This window comes from Panulirus ornatus, chromosome 17, assembly GCF_036320965.1.
Source record: "Panulirus ornatus isolate Po-2019 chromosome 17, ASM3632096v1, whole genome shotgun sequence".
Lineage (NCBI taxonomy): Eukaryota > Metazoa > Arthropoda > Malacostraca > Decapoda > Palinuridae > Panulirus > Panulirus ornatus.
In genome coordinates, this window is record NC_092240.1 from 21,336,814 (window position 1) to 21,358,912 (window position 22,099).

Here is a 22,099-nt window from a genome sequence, read left to right on the forward strand (position 1 = left end):
AATAAAAAGAGCGTGGTTGAGAGAGCAGAAGAGGGTGTTTTGAAGTGGTTTGGGCACATGGAGAGGATGAGTGAGGAAAGATTGACCAAGAGGATATATGTGTCGGAGGTGGAGGGAGCAAGGAGAAGAGGGAGACCAAATTGGAGGTGGAAAGATGGAGTGAAAAAGATTTTGTGTGATCGGGGCCTGAACATGCAGGAGGGTGAAAGGAGGGCAAGGAATAGAGTGAATTGGAGCGATGTGGTATACCGGGGTTGACGTGCTGTCAGTGGATTGAATCAAGGCATGTGAAGCGTCTGGGGTAAACCATGGAAAGCTGTGTAGGTATGTATATTTGCGTGTGTGGACGTATGTATATACATGTGTATGGGGGGGGGGGTTGGGCCATTTCTTTCGTCTGTTTCCTTGCGCTACCTCGCAAACGCGGGAGACAGCGACAAAGTATAAAAAAAAAAATATATATATATATATATATATATATATATATATATATATATATATATATATATATATATATGTTTTTTTTTTCAAACTATTCGCCATTTCCCGCGTTAGCGAGGTAGCGTTAAGAACAGAGAACTGGGCCACTGAGGGAATATCCTCACCTGGCCCCCTTCTCTGTTCCCTCTTTTGGAAAATTAAAAAAAAAATTGAGAGGGGAGGATTTCCAGCCCCCCGCTCCCTCCCCTTTCAGTCGCCTTCTACGACACGCAGGGAATACGTGGGAAGTATTCTTTCTCCCCTATCCCCAGGGATATATATATATATATATTTTATTTATTTCATTTTATTTTTTTTTCCTTTTTTTTTTTTTGCTTTGTCGCTGTCTTCCGCGTTTGCGAGGTAGCGCAAGGAAACAGACGAAAGAAATGGCCCAACCCACCCCCATACACATGTATATACATACGTCCACACACGCAAATATACATACCTACACAGCTTTCCACGGTTTACCCCAGACGCTTCACATGCCCTGATTCAATCCACTGACAGCACGTCAACCCCGGTATACCACATCGCTCTAATTCACTCTATTCCTTGCCCTCCTTTCACCCTCCTGCATGTTCAGGCCCCGATCACACAAAATCTTTTTCACTCCATCTTTCCACCTCCAATTTGGTCTCCCTCTTCTCCTCGTTCCCTCCACCTCCGACACATATATCCTCTTGGTCAACCTTTCCTCACTCATTCTCTCCATGTGCCCAAACCATTTCAAAACACCCTCTTCTGCTCTCTCAACCACGCTCTTTTTATTTCCACACATCTCTCTTACCCTTACGTTACTTACTCGATCAAACCACCTTACACCACACATTGTCCTCAAACATCTCATTTCCAGCACATCCATCCTCCTGCGCACCACTCTATCCATAGCCCACGCCTCGCAACCATACAACATTGTTGGAACCACTATTCCTTCAAACATACCCATTTTTGCTTTCCGAGATAATGTTCTCGACTTCCACATATATATATATATATATATATATATATATATATATATATATATATATATATATATATATATATATATTCAATAATGGTGAAATCGGCGACCCAAGCAGCACCAAACGATAACATGAGTTCATCATCTTCATTTCCTGCATCGAGAGAGACGAACACAGGTGCGTTCCCCTCACATCCTGTCCGGGACCAGTCCCCACCATCTATGTTCCCTGCCTCTACCCTTCCCCCATCCACTTCACCACTACACTTAGTCCTCTCGCCCGTCTCCACCCAGCGTTTCACCTCACTTGCCAGTACATTCTAAAGTGTAGGGCTGGTGGGGCGGGCGGCTGCCTCACACCCTCCAACTCAAACCCTCAATGTCTTACAGCATCTCCAGAGTTAGTCTACCCCAAAACGCTATATAGTGTTCCACTCGAATGCAACCGCTTTGCACCGACTGCCTACCCACATACAGTGACATATTCCTTCATCACTGCTGACGCCCCTCTTGTTGATCCCGGAACTACAAACCCATCATCCACATGCAATAACCTCACCAACATTCCCCAGATCCATACCAATAATTTCATGACTCCATATATCTCTCCTCACCGCCCTACCAGTGTGTGCATCAAACAGTACGGCAACACAGTCTATCATCTTCCCATCTAGCTAAACCCTTCACTTGATCCGTTGTCACCCACACACGCTCCGCTCCCCCGCCAGACGCTCTTCACCGCTCGTAATAACCTTATGTAACGCCACACACTTCAGAGGCATTCCACATCACTTTCAAGCAGCTTTATTACAACTTCCTTAGATCAGGAGATGCAGGACACAATCTCCTCTTTGCTTCCTGCATGGTACAGCTGCAGGCACCCCGACCAGTCCCACACTGCCTCTCGACCAGCTGTCACTGCACCACCTGTGACCCCCTCAATGCCTCCTTCATCAGTCTACCGGGCATCCCATTACCAGCCATGATCACCGAGCCTACAACTACGCAATAACCACACCAGTGCTTATTCTCCTTCACAGTGGCACAGTCACTGCCTTCAGCCAGTCCTTGCTACATAACCCCGTCCTCGCTCCCACACACACACTACATGTAAGCACATACGAGCATCCCTTCTCCAGCATCTCCGTCACTTGATCCACTCCAGGAGTCTCACACTTCATCGCCCTCCCAACATGTGACCCTCAACCATGGCACTTCTCTTGTCCCCACCCATCCACATCGCCAGAGATCTCCTTCCTTTGTGCCAGTATATATATATATATATATATATATATATATATATATATATATATATATATATATATATATATATATATATATATATATTATCTTTTTTATTATACTTTGTCGCTGTCTCCCGCGTTAGCGAGGTAGCGCAAGGAAACAGACGAAAGAATGGCCCAACCCACCCACATACACATGTATATACTTACACGTCCACACACGCATATATACATACCTATATACATCTCAACGTATACATATATATACACACACAGACATATACATCTATACACATGTACATAATTCATACTGTCTGCCCTTATTCATTCCCGCCGCCACCCCGCCACACATGAAATGACAACCCCCTCTCCCCGCATGTGCGCAAGGTATATATATATATATATATATATATATATATATATATATATATATATATATATATATATATATATAATTCTCGTCACTCCTTACGTGACTCATAACTTTCAAATAACAACCTACCATTTTTCCCATGCCAGGAGCAGTCTGAGTTGTGGGAGTCAATTTTTTACACGTTCACTTACCCACTTCTGTCATATTACGTTTATTATGCAGTTCTGGCTTCCTATGCTGCCCATTACTACTCGAAGGTTCCCAGACGCAGTATGAGGCAACCTCCTGTCTGTCACAGTGAGGGGATACCATCACCTTCCAACTGCTCCATCTTCTTCCTGCACCACACACAGTTCAGTGTTATCATATATTAAACCCACGAGGGATACATTACTGCTTTTACCCAAAACCCTTAAGTCTCAGATCAAAGGCCAGGCCATTATAGCCTAGGATTGTGGCACCGCATCATCCATCCTGTTCATGAGGTCAAGCTACAAGGAAAAATAATTTTTGGGAGGAGCAACCATTTCATTTTTATCTTTTTCATGTTGTGTATGCTTCTTGTATCTGTACTCTGCTGCGGTCGGCGTGGGATAGGTCCCCCCCCTACACACACACACACGTACTTCTCTCATCAAAATCTCTCAACTTGCGTCTTCACCTCCGCTATTATCACTCCTCCCGTCCTTTGTGTCAAAATGCACCCTACACTCAACACATTCCAAAATATATCATTCAAGAATCCTGCAGCATATGACAATAATGAACTTTCAATTATGAAAGTTCTGCAAGATATGCTTTGAAATTCACTTGCCTGTTTCAGCATAATACTCTGTATGTTTCTGTACCTACTGAACATCTTCCTGTACATACTAGGTAATAAGTACGAACACAGACGTGATTCTGCGAGTAAGAATGACTTCCTCAGTGACGGCACTGCTACTGGACAAGTACCTGTCTAAACTTCCATACTCACCAACCCTGGTATGCTTCTTATCCACTAGTTTCATCCACTATACTTACCCAGCATCTTCAGCCACAGACCAGCCCATCATCCGCACACACTCAGTGTTTCCAGAAAGTGGCAACTGAACTCATAGGTATCCTCACTGCACAAGGCCAGATGGTATAAATAATCGTCGAGTTCGTCTTTCCATTTAGCCAATCCTGGCAAACCTCACATTCCACGTTTATGTGACCAGAGGCCTGCGTCTGAAATAGTCTCGTGTTTATATACATGTGTCAGGCCTCCATCCGAATCGGGCTGAGGTAGGGAAATATGTGTGCAAGGCGCTGGTGCGGAGTGTGGTACTAGGATAATACAGCGTATTAGTACGGTGTGATGTGTGGGTGTGTTGCAGGACTATCACAAACATGGGGGGGGGGGGGGTGACGTTGGTCTGCGCGAATGTAAGAAAATGGCGTCATGGTATGAATTTGGTGACGTGATGTAGGGGTAACGTATCACTGACAGTGGCATCCAGTGCAGGCGTACTGAACTATGAACATCGTCAGCATGGTTATGTGTATTAACAGAGTAATGTTCCCAGCGTATGCTGATATGGGACAAAGGTAGGCCGGCAATACTGCTAGCATATGATGTGCAGGGTGAGGAGTACGGTGATGTTGATCTCATTCATGAAGACCTGCATGATGATATGTGTGGAAATATGCATTGTAACTAATGGTAACTGTGGTCTGCATGAGTATGGTGACCTACACTACAGAACACGTTAACCTGCACTGTCATTGTGATAATCCTGAGAGAAGCAGACCACGGTGACACGTCCTACCAGGATACTTGAGGTGCACTGGCCTTTATGGTGCATATGATATGTACAGTAATAGTGTATGACGTGGCCCCTGAAGCGAATGTTGTCTATGGTCATATGTACTACAAGTATGACACTCTGTAGTTGCGGTAACGTAGATGACGAAACCTAGGAACATAGTGTGCTAACCTTAGTAACATATATCAATGATACAAAACTGCGATGTGCAAATATGGTGATTAAGTCTGTTTAGCCTTCATACTGACGTTATCCTTGTGTTGTGCCTCACTAAGAGGCCATGTGATCTTAGGGGTGTGATGCTCGTTAACACTTTGTTGTATGTGCGTACGTATGTCCGTATGTGCATCTGTATATGTGTTCATACATATGTGTGGTGTGTGGGTGGGTGGGTGAGTGGGTGTGTGTGTGTGTGTATGTGTGTTTCTGTATTAGCGCACGCGCGCGCGTGCGTGTAGGAGCGTGTTTATGTGCATATGTGTGTGTTTGTGTATGTGCGCGGTTTGTATATGTGTGCGGCCCGCAAGGCTGGCCTGGTGTGGGTGTGAATCACAGAGAAGGAAAGTTTCTGGCTGGCTCAGCACACAAGGCCATTAAGTTCAGCAACATCAACTCTACCTTGAAAGGTACACATTTTCGTTGCGTATGAAATTCAACATCAGTTTTCCATAATGTGTTTCTAAAGTTAGTCCCTCAGCCATGTAGGGTCGGATATAGTGTCAGGTTAGAGTGTTGCCGGAGCAATAATTATGGATGGAGTGCAATTAACATGTAAGAGCTGGCACCCTGCCGAGACGGTTCAGACATCACGTGTTAATTTGTTCGTATAATCTTACACTTATACCTTAGCTTCAGGCTCTCTCAAGTTTGCAAAAAAAGAAAAAACTAAAAAAGTGAAAGTGAAATTATCTGATTGGAAACGTATGACACAATAAGTAAGACCAAGACATTGATTGTGTCCAAGTACAGTCGCCAAGTGACGCCAAGGGCGCCTTGCGTTGGTTCATAATGACCATTTCCTTACATGTGGTGTATTCAGATGAGGTTCATCTGTATTCATATCAAAAACAGAAACATTCGGAGAACTATCTAATAATATACTGCGATCTTTCAAATCTGCCAAACTTCATTAAACTGTTATCAAATTATATCTGTGACGGGTGAAGTGGGTGGTTCTAATGCGCTGAACTCCCCCTAACTAATGATGTCATCTTGATCAAGAGCGTTCTTCCGCTCCTTCATAAATACGACGGATGGGAGTAATGGCGGTGTTGGTGGCGGGGGTGGTGGCTGAGGGGGAAGGTGGCCAGGCAGCAGTTGACTGCGGGTCGTCAGAGCGGCCGGAGCCTTGCAAGGCGATGAGGTCACAGCCTATCTCTCCAGGGAACATCTGCTGCCACTAGCATCGCAGACTGCCCTGCATATGATCCTGTTTGGTGCTTAGTTCGTCGTCGTCTGACATTAACAGATATCCTTTAATCGTGATCAGTGGACATAAATAGATGTCATGTAGGTGTTTCAAGACGTTCGTAAAACTTCTGAGCTACAACACCCACTAAGATATCAACCTAATCGTGAAGTGTTTTGAAGCAAACAGCGGAAATTCTAAGTGAAAAGACAATTTGACACGGGAAAGTGAGGTAAGTGTTCAGCTTAAGCAAATCTTGCTCTCGGGCATCTTCTTTCTCCTTATTAAATATAACGGATTAGGTTTTGTGAACAGCGTTCGTGTGCTTACATTATGTATATAGTTGGTCACTCATTTGAGTATTTATAGATAAAATATATCTGAAAAAGTTTCCGTTTTGAAGATGGCTTAGTGTCGCTGTTTATTCATTTGTTATTGAACTTACAAAGACTTGTTTGATCCCGTCTTTCAGTTAATCATCATTAATAGCCCCAATACCTGAATGAACGAGATAGATTATTTTTTCACCTTTCATCACATTTCTATCAACTTATTTAATACTCCGAAAGTTCATGATGAAAGCAAGAATCATCAGTCTGTATCGTGAGTTTTGAAGAAAATCGTAATCTCAGATATTGACCACGAACCTTAAATACGCAATCAACCCAGAAAGTTTACCCCACTGACTACCAAATACAGACTCGGACACCAGGAGGTAAACGTAGAAAAGCTTTCGGACACATTTACTCTTGTCGTCGAGCGTGGTTCTTCTCCATACCGCTTCTCTGTGTTTCTGTACAAATAGATCAAGGCCATTCGGTGTCATCAGAATCATGGTTCTTTGTAAAGAAAATAAGAATTCTATTAGCGTGTTGATACATACTAATGAAACATAGCTTTGTACGAGAACGTACTACATGGACCACATAGGATGGCGAGTTATTACTGACGTGTCGTTTCCCACGATCACAGGGACAGCTGTTGGAAATTCAACATATCTGGTTGGCCGTGACGGCTGACAGCACGTCCCGCAGCTGAGACTGCCTGACAATTTTGCCAGCTTGAGTGTAAACAGAGGGTCTAACATTGTTTATGTGATGTTATTGCTTAGTTGTGGGCTTGACATGTCAGGCAATCCTGCTCAGTAAACGGTTGGAAGGTTCCTCTTTTTTATAGCAATTTTCATACAAGTTGTGCATCGTCGTCGTCTAGTTATTGTCACTGAATTTCCTGTGCATGGATTATTACCTGTGTCTAGACTGCCTTTTCAGAATCCTTGTTTATGACGTACTGTTGAGTTTTGTACCACTAGGTGTGAGACTTGAAAAAGAGAGGCGCTATCTATGCTCTAGTCTCACGGTTTCAAGCGAGATGGTGGTGTGAAGAAGCCGTTGAGTGGTGAGTGGTAGGGCCCTTGTTCGACCGGCCGTCTAAGCTGCAAAGGCACGGATATATACACAAGTGAAAACAGACATCTATACTACGCATTTCAGCGAACCAGAACAAATCTACACCATCAAAGAAGGAACACAGACGATAATGGAAGCAGCAGCAGAACATGCATCCTAAGGGGTGGTGAAGTTCTAATAATAAGAGCTTTCACTTATAAAGAAATAGGCTTGGTCATAGAGGCAGACTTCGTACCCAGAAAAACCTCCTGCCTCAGCATGTTAGAGAGGCTGATACATCATAATTACTATACAATATCTTCATACAAATGGAAATTAAGTTATTTATAATCATGTAACACGAGTTTGAATAAATAGAGTTTATAAGAAGACCAAAGAGGGAACCAAACATAGACAGGAATTAAAATCGTGAAAACAACAAAGAACTAAATTTTCTGGGAATATAAAACTGGAAAATGGAGTTTCATGACCGTAATGTAAATCAGTATTATAGAAATGTTTTGTGAAAACTAAAATGACCGGTTAGACCATGGGTATCTGTAGGTGCAAAAATACACTGTAAGGTTGGAGAAGAGGAAAATATGATTCATTAAGAGATGTCAAATGCCAAAGGACCTAACGGATGTACTTTGGAGGAGATATGTGAAACAACAGCCATCCATTAGTTGAAAGATGAGGAAGCAAGAAATAAGTACTGAAAGATAAGGAAAGAGGAGCGGAAACACTTTTCTTAAATACCGCTCCAACTACAGCGAGATGGAAAAGGGAGGTCTTTGGAAGCTGTGAAACTGCCAAAAATGGCTTTGATGAAGTTTTTCCATACGTGTTGGAGAAGTGTGCAGATAATCTTAACAGACCGCTTGATGTATTGTTCAGTATGTCACTGAAGGAAGTCGTATCGCCATGAATGTAACAGGACAAATGTAACGCCTACCTATAAGATAAAGATGTAGGAAAGATGCGCTTAATTGAAGATCAGTTTCCTTGACACTGGAAATCTAATCAGAAAGCAAATAGCTGTCAACTTGTAGAGGAGGAACCACTTAACTGAGAGACAACACGGATTGAGAGAACTGAGGTCATTTTTATGAAATCTGGTAGACTTTCATTATGCAGTGAGTTTAGTTTTAGACAACTGAGAAAGGTACGTTATGCATCCCTGGACCGCCAGGGAACATTTGACACAACTACGTAGGAGATAGGTAAGACGCTGGATCTTCAGGCAGGAATAATTTGACTCTATAAATGTATAGAAAATTAGGTTAGTGAAAGAGAACAAAGGACATGTGTAAGAGAAACCTTGGAATTTATTGGGGTTGTCTGAGATGTGTTCAAGGCTTGGTCCTAGGAACACTGTCTTTTTTCTTTTTTCTTTTTTTTCTTACCATGGAAATGATTTGTCAGGGATTGGACTCTTATCTTAATGTTTAAAGATGATGCCAAGGTCACGAGGGAAGTAAAGAAGGAGCATGGCGTCAACTTACATGGGGACCTAAGATTCCGGAGTTGATCTGATACATCGTTGGTCATATTCAACATGAGTAAATCAGTGAAGATGGGGCACAGGGAAAGAAGGATCTCGATATCAACGTCATCTAGCGGATAATGTGATGCAGATATCTGTGTGTGGGAGGGACATGGGGTCGGCAAATGTTCCTAACCTGTCACTAGAGCTCTACTGGAGAATTGTGAAGAAGACATACTGTCTCCTGGCAAATATTAGAACGAATTGAAGTGCTTGGATAAGGAATTGGTAAGTAAACTACATTAGAGTATATGAGGTCAGAACCTGAATTAAAAGGGCTGAGTTTAGTGAGACGTCATGAGTTTAGTGAGACGTCAAGACTATAAAGTTAAACATCATTACAGACAACAGAGTAAGAGATGATCTGGACTCACAGTTCAAGTGTCTAGACCAGTTTGATGGTTCCGACTGGGGACTGTTTTCGGAAGATGCAAAGTTTGAGCTAATAGAGGTCATAACAAGAAACTTTTTGGAAGAAAGACGTAGTTAAGTATTCCTACGGTTTCGGAGTAGACGGTGAACAGAATGAACTGTGATGAAACTGGATGACGAGATTAAACAAAAGTTAAAAATGCAGTATGATAGTGCGGAAAGTTCAGTGGATCGGTTTCCAAGGGTGTAGAACTCCCTATCCGTACTCGTACCGTACAAATATGTGATTACACACAGACAACTCCCCGCCCTGTACTGTACAAATAGGTAATTATAATGACACACACGTGACTGAGAAACATTAAAAGAACTCAGGAAGGACCTATGAAAACTTTTACAGCAACAAAGTAGTGGAAGAAGCGAAGCTTTGAAGAAGTGTATGATGCCAGCACGAAAAGTATGTGGAGTGATACATATATTAAACATAAATCTCATCACATTTGCGTATGATAAAGACATAAGAAGGACAGGGAAGACAAAACATGGCTAATTAGTTTTTAGTAAGAAGAAATTTGATAGATGGAGTGTATAATGTGTAGTCTTAAAGAAGGTTTGACAAATCATATGGTACTAGTATGTAGGTTAGTATTTTGTTGGGACAATATTGAGGAATGAGAGTTACACGTACCTTGTAGAAGTAAGATGAAAAGCTGAGATGATCCAAAACAGTTCAGAGGGAGACTGAGGTGACGTAGAGGCACTTTAAGACGCTGTATTGCAGGTTGCCGAGAAGGCGTGTGGCACGTTATGAGAGTACAGCCTGGTGAAATGAAGATTTAAGATAGTAAGTGCAGGAGTAGGATATAGTTAGAAGGGAGAAGCTACACATATCTCCCTGTAATGAACGGAGGATACAGACAGTAAAATACAAAACCCTGCACAGAAGAGTTAAAAGGATGTTATCTACATGACATTTTTGTGCTTTGCTCTTGCACGGATGTAGGTACTTTATATCCTAAGTGGATAGGGTCATTTTTACGTGTTTGTGCTTTTATCTGTTACACTGACGGTCGAACTGTGGTACACAGAAGCCCCAAATTTTGTGCGTAGTTGCTTCAGAATCTGGGGCGGGTTTTAAGTTACGGCAGGTTGACCTTAAAGGCCGTTTCGAGGACGCCAAAGTCCGCTTTTCAAGAGCCTCAGTTCAATACAATCACTGAAAAACGACCCAGCAACTCCAGATTTTGATGGAAGTACTTGAGGATGAAAGACAGGATCTAAGCGTACCAGAGCCTGGCCGCAAAGGCAAATAAGGTTTATAATTACCAGATATTCTTCCCGTACAGCGCCGGGTATCCACGCTGTAGTGTACCTATAAAGAAAACAAACGAAGATTTGGCGGAAAGATGAATCGGGATATACAAGATTATAAGATGCTATTCTGGAAAGAGATAAATAAGAAAAGAGGGGTATTTCTTAGGAATGATAGTACATTAGACAAGCGTGGATGAATGAGTCAAAAAAGATTGAGTTTATTAGAGATAGAATATTTTTAGGAACTGAGGTAGAGTCGAAGGTAGGAGATGTGTCGAATGATAAAACAGGAAGACAATGAAAAACAGATATGTGGGAAAGGAGGACTTTACAGGGGACTAAGAACAGCAACAATTCATATAGGCAATGTAAAGGCTGAGGGTAAAGATGTAGTGATGAGCAAGATGGCAAAAAGCGTAGGTGTGCGGTGATATTTAGAGGGCGTACGGAAGCAGGCGAAAATAACCAGGCGCCAGCCGATGAAAGGATAAATGCACATCTTGTTGAGGAGAGGATGTGCTCAGATCAAAATATTTGCTCTTTGACAAGCAGTGGAGAAAGCTTTAGATAAAAAGGAGTATGCAGTCTCCATGGATTAACAAAATACATATTGTAAAGTGAACATAAAAATATATTGGGAAGCTATAAGTTTATATGGTGGGTGTGGAAGACCCTATCATGTTGGTAAGATGTTTTAAAATGGAAGGAGTGCATACGTGAGAGGATGTGGTGGAATGAGTGAGTGGAGTGAAATAAATCAAGGAGTTTGTCTAGGATGTGTGATGACGTGATGACAACTTGATTATTCACTTATTTATCCTCAATTCACTTTTGATATGGACCTGAGTGAGATGATAACAAGGTGGGGTAATTGTGGAGTGATAACCATGGACGTTGCGGCAGTCTTTATATGCAGATGATGATGATGTGTTGTTAGCTATGTCAGAGGAAAGGTTGTGTAGAATGGTGGGCGGGTTCGATAATGTATATAGGAGGAAGATGCTGAGAGTAAATGCGATAGAGATAGGTGTTAGCTTCGAAAGGGAAGGGAAGTCAGTCTGTTTGGTGAAGACAGGGATACTGTGGATGAGTATAAAACTTTGGGACAAGAATTTGGTGAGGATGGTTGTGGGGAAACTGAAGTTGTGTAGAATCGTGCAATAGAAAAGACAAATTGAAGTTGCGCTGTAAGGTTAAGTGAATGGAGAAAACCAGAAAAAAATTAAAGGTAGAGTGTACAAGCAGCTTGCATGAAGGAGTACCTGTGTCAACATTAATGTATGGCATGGAAACCAAACATAATGCACGTAGGTCAGGAGAGTTGGAAAATAAAAGCAGTAGAATAATATAGTAAGAATGAGGAGGTTAGATTATCATTATGGTAAAAGGAAGATGAGAAAATTATACGGTTTGAAATAGTCATTTGAAACTCGCTTAGATGTAAGTCTCAGAATGGTGTGACCATGTGGAACGTCTGGCAGATAATACGTTAGTAAAGAAAATCCACAGCAAGAGTACACGAAGAGGTGGATCGATGTTGTGATGGATGAATGAAACGAAAGAACTGATCAAGGCTGATGTGGACGTTAGCGCAATGACCGGGCGGTCGAGTGCAGAGGAAGCATTTTGTGATAAAAGTGGTGTGAATGGAGAAACTGGTCTCGGTTGACGAACCAACTTACCGCGTAAACTGGAAGTGCAAGAAACACTTTTGTAAGTACAGAAGCTTATGTCTCACTTGAACACACACGGTATGGAGTGTGTGTGTGTGTGTGTGTGTGTCACATTGAGGAGTGTGGATGTACCTGATGCTTCCCATTACATAATATATTTAATAATGACTGATACATAGACTTAGAACATTATGGCAAAAAGATATCTTTAGCATTAGGGGCCTTAGAACTGTGGGACTTACTCCCCCCTCACGTAGAAACAGGGAATAACACAAACACATACGTGTTTAGGTATAGTTTTCCTAGAACCATTTACAGATACGGTTGTGGTAAGGTGGATATGACACTTCATGGGTATTAACGTTCATAGGTTTGGTCATTGTGAAGCTGACGAGACATTAAACCCTCAGGAAAGTTTTAATTACTAATAATGGCCATGTTAAATGATACGCCAGACATCTGTCACTGATGTACCAAATATTATCGCAGTAACCTGAGCAGGTCGGAAAAAATTAGTGTAAGAACATCAGGAGAGCAAAGGTCGTCAACACCATGTGGATTCTGCAAACTTAATTACTTAATAAAGTCACACGGGCAAGTTGGTACCGTGTGCAGTGTCTGGCCCTGGTGCCTAGCCTTACCATCACGCTTACCTGAGTGAACACTAGTGGTTCGTCAGGACTACTGACTGCTGGTGGATTATCCATATCCCACACAGAATAATTGCATCTATACAAGATGATAGATATAATATATAGGAAAATATAGCTGAAAAGCACTTCTATGAAATTTGCATTTTCAGTCAACTTACAGTCATCATGGTCTTTCTGATGTGACAAATTCAGCTCATATTCTAGTGTTATGTAGTCATATAAAATTTGGTGATGCAAGTCATACATAACTCTCGTGCGCCATGCGCATCACACATTCCTACCAAATGTCATAAAGATACATGAAAGGTTTTACTGTGAAATGCACACAAGGGATGAAGACCTTGGATAAAATTTCTGAGAAGTGGAAGGTCAGTGATTGAGATGAAAACTATTACAGGACCCGAAGTGTGACACATCCCTCCACTCAAAAGAGGTCACACACTGAGTGGGAAAGGGGGTTATTGAGGTAATCCACCTCCTTTGGGCTACATAGTATACATACATGCTTAACAATAATGATGATTTACATATTTTTTACAATTATACTAAAGACTAACATTAAGCTCCTCAGATTCGCGTTTCACTTGTATCTCGTCACAGATCACCACTCGTCTGATGTCCTGAATGCTGCTGCTTATATTATAGCTATTGTCTCATAATGTCTTACAACTAGTATCATCTTCTCTGGGTAATTAACTGCGGAGAATCTCAGGCTTGCACCCTGGGCCAGATGTCCCGCATATCAGAGGGAAAGCTGCTCAGGGTTGCGCCGCCCGGCTTGGTATCTGGTCAGCTAGTTCCTTGCGCTTAGCGCGCTATGTTTGGGGTCAACAGCTGAAATTCTAAGTCATACATTTTCCTTTGTAGAAATCTTTTATCAATATCACTGGAAAGAGCAATAAACTACTGTACACAGCACACCCAATGAACATACACAAAAGAGCAGATGAAAAATGATCTGGTATCTTGCCGCTACCAAGTCGTTGTTATGTTTGTTTACTTCTAAAATGTCAAGGTTTTGTTACGTCTCGTCACCACCAGAGTCCCACTGCACAAGTTGTACCTAATGCTTGACCTTTTTTTTTTGTGTGTTAATTTGGTTGTATTTCACATTTCTGTTGTTTTAGGTGTCGTTTAAGGTTAGGAGGCAACTGTTTACACATTTCAATTGAAGTAGTGTTTATGTGATGTAGGACAGTCGCTAAGGACAGTTTCTCAGTAAGGACAAGGACAGTGTCCCACCAAGGACAAGGACATTGTATCATCAAATGATGAGTCTTACTTCCAGCGTCAATTCCGTGGTAAGCCTCCAGCCTGTCACCAGGGCCAGCCCCATCCTCCTGCACACCAGTCTGTCGTCATATATACAAGTCTTTCTCAGCTCCTTAGCAAACTGTACTTGTTTAAGCTTTCCTCAGTTCCATAAGCCCCTCCATCATATCCATGGCCTGCCTCTGGGTCTTGCTGTTAGCCTTCCAATTGTTTAGACTAGCAGCAATAAATTTACCCACACATTATCTACATTTGAAATGTAAAACTTCAGAAAATTCCAATTTTGACAAGAAAAAAAAAAAAAAAAGAATACTGGCCTGTCCACGTCCACTAGCTAGTCTCCACATGTCAGCCTCCCACGCCCACTCACTGGTTTTCACATACTGCCACCCCACTCTCCTCACGCCCACTTGCTATGCCCCACATGCTGACCTCCCACGTATGCTGGTTAGTCCCCACATACTGTCCCTCCCACGCTCACTCGCAACGCCCCACACACTAGCCCTCCCACGCTCTCTCGCTAGTCCCCACATGTTGGCCCTCCTACGCTCAGTCGCTAGTCCCCACATGCTGGCCCTCCCGCGCCCACTCGCTAGTCCCAATATACTGGCCCTCCCACGCCCACTCGGTCCCCACATACTGGCTCTCACTACGCCCACTCGTTAATCCCCACATACAGACCCTCCCACGTCCACTCGCTAGTCCCCAAATACTGGCTCTCCCACACGCACTCGCTACTCCCCACATACTGGCTATCCCACACCCACTCGCTACTTCCCACATACTGGCTCTCCCACACCCACTGACTAGTCCCCACATACTGGCTTTCCCACATCCACTCACTAGTCCCCACATACTGGCTCTCTCACACCCACTCACTAGTCCCCACATACTGACTCTCCAACATCCACTCACTAGTCCCCACATACTGGCTCTCCCACACCCACTCGCTCGTCCCCACATCCTGGCCCTCCCATGCCCACTTACTAGTCCCCATATAATGAGCCTCACTCCCAGCACGACACCCACCTAACATTGGCCCCACCCCAACACATTCTGGCACACCCTTAGCCCCATACTTCATCCAACATGCTCTCCTCCTACTAAGCTTGTCCCCACATAACGACCTCGTTCCCTCAGAGCCGTGTGTGATATCAAGGAACAGTCTGTATTGGATCATGTTACAGGTTAGGTTAACCCACACGCTGTAGCAACTTCCCTCTCGATAGATAAACAGTTCTTCCAACAAGAGCCAAGTGGTGGGTCTGGCTAGGCAATGGAAAGCATGCATAATATCCGACGTTCACTTCGAAGGGAACTAACAATGCAGTATAATGGCCAGACGCTCAGAGGCACCTCAACATGTTCTGATCATGCAAACACGAATACGGTGACAATATGGCTAAAAACACCGACATCTTCATTTCGTACAACTAGATATTTCTCACCTCACGTTTGTAAGTGATATGTAAACTGCGTCACAAAACTTAGATATTAAATGTAAAACGCAAACAATATGCATATAAGAAATAAACTCGGGAAAAAACACAGTACATAGCACATAAAAAGTATGGGAAACCAAAAGCGATATAAAATAACATTATCAGGATGGGTAGTGTGAGCTACAGCCTAATTACAAAATATGGATACAGAAATACACACACACACACACACACACACACACACATATATATATATATATATATATATATATATATATATATATATATAGTGGATCATAGGGTGGGGGAGGGGGGCGAAAATCCTGGGAGCCTTGAAGAATGTGTGGAAGTCGAGAACATTATCTCGGAAAGCAAAAACGGGTATGTTTGAAGGAATAGTGGTTCCAACAATGTTGTATGGTTGCGAGGCGTGAGCTATGGATAGAGTTGTGCGCAGGAGGATGGATGTGCTGGAAATGAGATGTTTGAGGACAATGTGTGGTGTGAGGTGGTTTGATCTAGTAAGTAACGTAAGGGTAAGAGAGATGTGTGGAAATAAAAAGAGCGTGGTTGAGAGAGCAGAAGAGGGTGTTTTGAAATGGTTTGGGCACATGGAGAGAATGAGTGAGGAAAGATTGACCAAGAGGATATATGTGTCGGAGGTGGAGGGAACGAGGAGAAGTGGGAGACCAAATTGGAGGTGGAAAGATGGAGTGAAAAAGATTTTGTGTGATCGGGGCCTGAACATGCAGGAGGGTGAAAGGAGGGCAAGGAATAGAGTGAATTGGAGCGATGTGGTATACCGGTGTTGACGTGCTGTCAGTGGATTGAATCAAGGCATGTGAAGCGTCTGGGGTAAACCATGGAAAGCTGTGTAGGTATGTATATTTGCGTGTGTGGACGTATGTATATACATGTGTATGGGGGGGGGGGGTTGGGCCATTTCTTTCGTCTGTTTCCTTGCGCTACCTCGCAAACGCGGGAGACAGCGACAAAGTAATATATATATATACTCCTATGAGTCCACGGGGAAAATGAAATACGATAAGTTCCCAAGTACACTTTCGTGTAATAATCACATCATCAGGGGAGACACAAGAGAGAAATATAAGTCACTTGATATACATCGAAGAGACGAAGCTAGGACGCCATTTGGTAAAAATGCGATTTTATATATATATATATATATATATATATATATATATATATATATATATATATATATATATATATATATATATATATATATATATATATTTCTTTCAAACTATTCGCCATTTCCTGCATTAGCAAGGTAGAGTTAAGAACAGAGGACTGGGCCTTTGAGGGAATATCCTCACATGGCCCCCTTCTCTGTTCCTTCTTTTGGAAAATTAAAAAAAAAACGAGAGGGTAGGATTTCAGCCCCCCGCTCCCTCCCCTTTTAGTCGCCTTCTACGACACGCAGGGAATACGTGGGAAGTATTCTTTCTCCCCTATCCCCAGGGATTATATATATATATATATATATATATATATATATATATATATATATATATATATATATATATATATATATATATATATCAAAACACTCACTCCATCTCCTCACTTCAACACTACTTGTTATTACCTCCCCGTTAGCCCCCTTCACCGATGTTCCCATTTGTTCTTTTGTCTTACGCACTTTATTTACCTCCTTCCAAAACATCTTATTCTCCCTAAAATTTAACGATACTCTCTCACCCCAGCTCTCATTTGCCCTCTTTTTCAACCCCTGCACCTTTCTCTTGACCTCCTGCCTCTTTCTTTTATATACATCTCCCAGTCATTTGTACTATTTCCCTACAAAAATCGTCCTAATGCCTCTTTCTTCTCTTTCACTAACAACCTTACTTCTTCGTCCCACCACTCACTACCCTTTCTAATCTGCCCACCTCCTACCTTTCTCATGCCACAGGCATCTTATGCGCAAGCCATCACTGCTTCCCTAAATACATCCCATTCCTCCTCCACTCCCCTTACGTCATTTGCTCTCACCTTTTTCCATTCTACACTTAATCTCTCCTGGTACTTCCTCACAAAAGTCTCCTTTCCAAGCTCACTTACTTTCACCACTTTCTTCACCCCAACATTCTCTCTTCTGAAAACCTCTACAAATCTTCACCTTCGCCTCCACAAGATAAAGATTGGACATCCCTAAAGTTGCCTCTCTCAGCACATAACATCCAAAGTCTCTCTTTCATGCGCATATCAATTAACAAGTAATACAATAACTCTTTCTGGCCATCTCTCCTACTTGCATAAGTATACTTATGTATATCTCCTCTTAAACCATGTATTCCCAATCACCAGTCCTTTTGCAGCACACAAATCTACAAGCTCTTCACCATTTCCATTTACAACACTGAACACCCCATGTACACCAATTATACCCTCAACTGCCACATTACTCACCTTTGCATTCAAAGCACCCATCACTATAACCCGGTCTCGTGCATCAATGCTGCTAACACACTCAGCTGCTCCGAAAACACTTGCCTCTCATTATCTTTCTTCTCATGACCAGGTGCAAAGGCACCAATAATCACCCATCTCTCTTCTCCACTTTCAGTTTTACCCATAACAATCTAAAGTTTACTTTCTTACACTCTATCACATACTCTCACAAAAACTACTTCAGGAGTAGTGCTACTCCATCCTTTGCTCTTGTCCTCTCACCAACCCTTGACTTTACTCTCAAGACATTCCCAAACCACTCTTCCCCTTTACCCTTGAACTTCGTTCACTCAGAGCCAAAACATCCAGGTTCCTTTCCTTAAACATTTTACCTAATCTCTCCTTTTTTCTCATCTTGTTTACATCCACACACATTTAGACACCCAAATCTGAGCCTTCGAGGAGGATGAGCACTCCCTGCATGACTCCTTCTGTTTCCCCTTTTAGAAAGTTAAAATACAAGGAGGGGAGGGTTTCTAGCCAACCACTCCCGTCCCCTTTAGTCGCCTTCAACGACACGCGGGTGACGCGTGGGAGGTATTCTTTCTCCCCTATCCCCAGGGATGTTGAATGTGTTTGACGACAGAGTGGCAGATATAGGGTCTTTTGGCCGAGGTGGTGTGCGAAGGGAAAGAGTCAGGGAGAATGATTTGGTAAACAAAGAGGTAGTGAAAGCTTTGCGGATGATGAAAGCCGGCAAGGCGGCGGGTTTGGATGGTATTACAGTGGAATTTATTAAAAAAGGGAGTGAATGTGTTGTTGACTGATTGGAGAGGATATTCAATGTATGTATGGTGCATGATAACATGCCTGAGGGTTGGCGAAATGCAAGCATAGTGCCATTGTACAAAGGCAAAGGGGATAAAAAAGAGTGGTCAAATTACAGAGGTATAAGTTTTTTGAGTATCCTTGGTAAATTATATGGGATGGTATTGAGAGGGTGAAGGCATGCACATAGCATCAGATAGGGGAAGCGCAGTGTGGTTTCAGAAATGTCAGAGGATGTGTGGATCAGGTGTTTGCTTTGGAGAATGTAAGAAATACTTAGAAAAACAAATGGATTTGTATGTATTATGTATGGGTCTGGAGAAGGCATATGATAGGGTTCATAGAGATGCTCTGCGGAAGGTTCAAGAGTATATGGTGTGGGAGGTAAGTTGCTAGAAGCAGTGAAAAGTTTTTTTTTATCAAGGATGTAAGGCATGTGTAGGAGTAGGAAGAGAGGAAAGTTAATGCTTCCCAGTGAATGTCGGTTTGCGGTAAGGGTACACGATGTCTCCATGGTTGACTAATTTGTTTATGGATGGAGTTGTTGGGGAGGCGAATGCAAGAGTTTTGGAGAGAGGGGCAAGATGCAGTCTGCTGTCGATGAGAGGGCTTGGGAAGAAAGTCAGTTGTTTGCTGATGATACAGCGCTGGTGGCTGATTCGGGTGAGAAACTGCAGAAGCTGGTGACTGAGTTTGGTAAAATGTGTAAAAGAAGAAAGCTGAGAGTAAATGTGAATAAGAGCAAGATTATTAGGTTCAGTAGTGTTGAGGGACAAGTCAATTTGGAGGTAAGTTTGAATGGAGAAAAACTGGGGGAAGTAAAGTGTTTTAGACATCTGGGAATGGATTTGACAGCGGATGGAACCATGGAAGCGGAAGTAAGTCACAGGGTGGGGGAGGGGGCGAAGGTTCTGGGGGCGCTGGAGAATGTGTGGAAGGCGAGAACTTTATCTCAGAGAGCAAAAATGGGTATGTTTGAAGGAAGAGTGGTTCCAAAAATGTTATATGATTGCGAGAAGTGGCCTTTAGATAGGGTTGTGCGAAGGAGGGTGGAGGTGTTGGAATTGAAATGTTTGAGGACAATATGTGGTGTGAGATGGTTTGATGGAGTAAATAATGAAAGGGTAAGAGAGATGTGTGGTAATAAAAAGAGTGAGGTTGAGAGAGCAGAAAAGGGTGTATTATATTGATTTGGTCACATGGAGAGAATGAGTGAGGAAAGATTGTTAAAAAGGATACATGTGTCGGAGGTGGAGGGAACGAGGAGAAGTGGGAGACCAAATTGGAGGTGGAAAGATGGAGTGAAAAAGATTTTGAGCGATCAGGGCCTGAACATACAGGAGGGTGAAAGGCGTGCAAGGAATAGAGTGAATTAGAACGATGTGATATACCGGAGTCGACGTGCTGTCAATGGATTGAACCAGGGCATGTGAAGCGTCTGGGGTAAACCATGGAAAGTTTTCAGGGGCCTGGATGTGGAAAGGTAGCCGTGGTTTCGGTGCATTACACATGACAGCTAGAGACTGAGTGTGAACGAATGTGGCCTTTGTTGTCTTTTCCTAGCGCTACCTTGCACGCACGTGGGGGAAGGGGGTGACATTTCATGTGTGGCGGGGTGGTGGCGGGAATGAAGGTAGCATGTATGAATATGTACATATGTATATGTCTGGGTATGTATATGTATGTATACGTTGAAATGTATAGGTATATGTGCGTGTGTGGGCGTTTATGTATATACATGTGTATGTGGGTGAGTTGGGCTATTCTTTCCTCTGTTTCCTTGCGCTACCTCGCTAACGCGGGAGAAAGCGACAAAGTATAATATAATATAATATATATATATATATATATATATATATATATATATATATATATATGATCATGAACTATTTCATTCATATACAAATTAAAATATTTTGTTTGTATTTAGATATTATAGGGGAACCCCAGTGTACTCAGGTAAAGGTGAAAGATCTTGCTTGTACATGGTATGTTGGTAATATTTCCATGTGATGAATGCTTTCATGAATCAACGTTCCTAAGAGGTGAAACAAGACGGTGTACAACACCTGCCTCCCTTACAGTCTTCGTTCCTAACCTCATACGCGGCGCGCACCTCCCCGCACCAGCAGAGTTACCAGCACCATGATTGTTTTATGATTTATATATGTTGATCACTGGATATTGTATTAATGAGTAGAAGCAGCAGCGTAGATATCCAAAATGAACATGTCAAGATATTTCTCCAACGATGATTTTCTTTATCTTTTAAAGATTTTATACATATAGATAAAATTAAGCCTCTGATATCAATGATTATGGATGCCACTAGTCCCTACCCACACTTGCGATTGTGGCAAAGATTAACATGGCGGTCGGGGAGGACTCACGGAGAATATCGTTCTTGTAACTTTTATAATAGAAACTTTCCTGTTAGTGCATCGCGACACAACAGTGTACTTAGGGACGTCTAAATACCCAAAGATGTAGCTGGACTCAGTGTAAAATTCGTGTTGTAGAACAAAACGTCTGGAATTGCATATTTCCCCAGGTGCTCCACAAGATTTTTTAAGTAAGTACAGTCAATCTACGTTTCCTCTCACCTTAAGAGTAAATGTAACACTCTTCGACTCATGTGTTATACTATCTTGTAATACTGTGCATTCAGTCTACATCAATGTTGATTCTGATTATGTATTATTTATTACCTGTGAGAAATTCTGAGGAATACTTCGTATACCAGTACTTCCGCAATTTCAACATGTAGTTTGTCTTATCAATAATCATCAAGAACTTTTGAAGTCATAAGCTTTGGGCAGATCAGTAGACCGCGACTATTGTGACGGGTTGCACTCACTGCTGCGCCTCTACCTACACATGCTGTTAATACTGGCCGCGAGATTGACTAAGCGCAAGGTTGCTATGTACTAT

General features: G+C 42.4%; 2 protein-coding genes across 4 annotated transcripts in view; one reads left to right on the plus strand and one right to left on the minus strand.

The window, feature by feature from the left end:
- pch2 (pachytene checkpoint 2 protein) overlaps positions 1-22,099 on the minus strand; it is a 429,043-nt gene that overhangs the window by 170,943 nt on the left and 236,001 nt on the right. Inside the window, exon 2 of one of the 2 annotated variants that reach the window (XM_071672065.1) lies at positions 10,257-10,388. The exons of the other annotated variant lie outside the window; for it this stretch is intronic. The gene's annotated coding sequence lies outside the window, so the exon portion shown is untranslated. The remainder of the gene's footprint in view (positions 1-10,256; positions 10,389-22,099) is intronic. 2 annotated transcript variants of the gene reach the window in all.
- Positions 6,154-22,099, plus strand: part of LOC139754612 (calcium-activated chloride channel regulator 1-like) — a 237,715-nt gene continuing 221,769 nt past the window's right edge. Inside the window, exon 1 of one of the 2 annotated variants that reach the window (XM_071672059.1) lies at positions 6,154-6,494. The gene's annotated coding sequence lies outside the window, so the exon portion shown is untranslated. Of the gene's footprint in view, positions 6,495-21,524; positions 21,741-22,099 lie in introns of those variants that run through there. The other variant, XM_071672060.1, reaches the window with a different exon arrangement.